General features: G+C 58.3%; 1 non-coding gene across 1 annotated transcript in view; it reads right to left on the minus strand.

Moving 5' to 3' along the window:
* LOC124732127 overlaps positions 1-918 on the minus strand; it is a 1,910-nt gene extending 992 nt beyond the window's left edge. The window contains exon 1 of the ribosomal RNA XR_007008560.1: positions 1-918. This exon is cut by the window's left edge and continues 992 nt beyond it. This is a non-coding gene — a ribosomal RNA (small subunit ribosomal RNA).
* Between the last annotated feature and the right edge of the window lie 1,582 nt (positions 919-2,500).

Raw genomic sequence — 2,500 nt, forward strand, 5'->3', positions numbered from 1 at the left:
AGGTCCTATTCCATTATTCCATGCACACAGTATTCAGGCGGGCTTGCCTGCTTTAAGCACTCTAATTTGTTCAAAGTAAACGTGCCGGCCCACCGAGACACTCAATAAAGAGCACCCTGGTAGGATTTCAACGGGGTCCGCCTCGGGACGCACGAGCACGCACGAGGCGGTCGCACGCCTTCAGCTCGCCCCACCGGCAGGACGTCCCACGATACATGCCAGTTAAACACCGACGGGCGGTGAACCAACAGCGTGGGACACAAATCCAACTACGAGCTTTTTAACCGCAACAACTTTAATATACGCTATTGGAGCTGGAATTACCGCGGCTGCTGGCACCAGACTTGCCCTCCAATAGATACTCGTTAAAGGATTTAAAGTGTACTCATTCCGATTACGGGGCCTCGGATGAGTCCCGTATCGTTATTTTTCGTCACTACCTCCCCGTGCCGGGAGTGGGTAATTTGCGCGCCTGCTGCCTTCCTTGGATGTGGTAGCCGTTTCTCAGGCTCCCTCTCCGGAATCGAACCCTGATTCCCCGTTACCCGTTACAACCATGGTAGGCGCAGAACCTACCATCGACAGTTGATAAGGCAGACATTTGAAAGATGCGTCGCCGGTACGAGGACCGTGCGATCAGCCCAAAGTTATTCAGAGTCACCAAGGCAAACGGACCGGACGAGCCGACCGATTGGTTTTGATCTAATAAAAGCGTCCCTTCCATCTCTGGTCGGGACTCTGTTTGCATGTATTAGCTCTAGAATTACCACAGTTATCCAAGTAACGTGGGTACGATCTAAGGAACCATAACTGATTTAATGAGCCATTCGCGGTTTCACCTTAATGCGGCTTGTACTGAGACATGCATGGCTTAATCTTTGAGACAAGCATATGACTACTGGCAGGATCAACCAGGGAGCTGCGTCAACTAGAGCTGAGCAGCCGGCCGCCCGGGAGTGTGTCCCGGGGGCCCGCGCGAACACGCAAGCGTCCGCTCAATCATTCTGCAAACAGGAGGAGGCTGAGCTCCCCTGCACAATACACCTCGAAACCCTCTCAGGTCCCGGCGGCGCGCAGCGCCGTCCCAAGTACTTGGTCGGGTTCGAGAGAGGCGCAATCGCCCGGAGTTAGGCGAGTAGACGCTTTCGGTGCGACCACCCGTGCTCCCAACTGAGCTTGCCGCTGCCGACAGAGGCCCGGGAGCGTGCTGTCGTGGCATTGCCGGCGGGAGACAACACGCGCCACCTACGGTGACCGGCAGCTCCAACGCCAGCGCCACAGAAGGACAAAAGCCCCACTTGGGTGCCGAAGCGAACTCTCCCAGCACAGCGCACGCGCCAACACATCCGCACAGCTGCGATACAAACCACCAGCGAGAACCGCTGGGGCGACCGAGCAGCAGACGGCGTCGCGGCGCCGAGCGCCGGGCGGCGGCGCATCCTCAACGCACACAGTCCTCAATCGGACCAGCACACTGAAGATGTCCACCGCGCTTCGCACCGGGCCCGCGAGGACCTACTTTGGCCGCACGGCGCCGCGCGCAGGGTGCGCCGGCGCGCAGCTGCGACGCCTGCCGCGTCCGTCGGCCGGCGCGCCTGCCACTGGCCGCCCCCACCAGCCGGCTGTAGCGCGTGCGCCCACGCACCGCGCGGCCAGCACGCCGGGAGGCGCCCCCTCACCGGCCGGGGACGGTCCCACCCAGCCACCGCCGCGTATCGCTTCACACCCAGATGCCGTTCAGTTTCGTCGGCATGGTGGGTATCGCTGGAACAACCGGTTAGTACCTCAACCTATCGTCGCCATCACCGATTCACCCCTAGCGAGAACAACCGCACCACAACAGGTTACCATTTGTTCATTTGCGTAACTTCACCAGAAAACGCAGGCGTCCATCGCCATTTGCAACTTCAACGATTATTGCATGCCTGTGTCAGGTGTCACGCCACACTACGTCTGCCCACATACACGCAACAAAATGTGCACGCCTAGACAATACGTGGAAGGTGGCCCCCGTACGTATGCGATGTCCATTGCTCGAACGACTGTCAACCGGCCTCTGTAGCATGTCGCAGATATGGAACGCGGTGCACCATGCCATCACGGTGTGTGAGGAGAGACGACTAGGTCCGAATACATCAACAGACAGCTCATGCTGATCGCCATCCACGGCGTCCGTTCCTCCCACACGTCTCTATGGCGTACCACACTGCAATCCAGCTCTCATAGGGAGACGACACGTAGCTGCGTGCACAATATTTGCACTGTATGGTCCGCCGTTTTTGGGCGCAGTCGTTGTGCGGTCACACATGTGCCACGATGTATCATTCAGTACATAAGGACGAATGTGCAGTACAGATTGTGGTTCACGCGTACGACATCAGCGGACAGTTGACACAGGCCGCACCACAACGTAGCCTGAGTACGTCGCATGCGAAGGGCATTGAACATGCAAACTTCTCACCAACCAGCTTGCGAAGGCAGGGGGCAAGGTGGGGACGTG

The sequence above is a fragment of the Schistocerca piceifrons genome, unplaced genomic scaffold (assembly GCF_021461385.2).
Source record: "Schistocerca piceifrons isolate TAMUIC-IGC-003096 unplaced genomic scaffold, iqSchPice1.1 HiC_scaffold_1320, whole genome shotgun sequence".
Classification (NCBI taxonomy): domain Eukaryota; kingdom Metazoa; phylum Arthropoda; class Insecta; order Orthoptera; family Acrididae; genus Schistocerca; species Schistocerca piceifrons.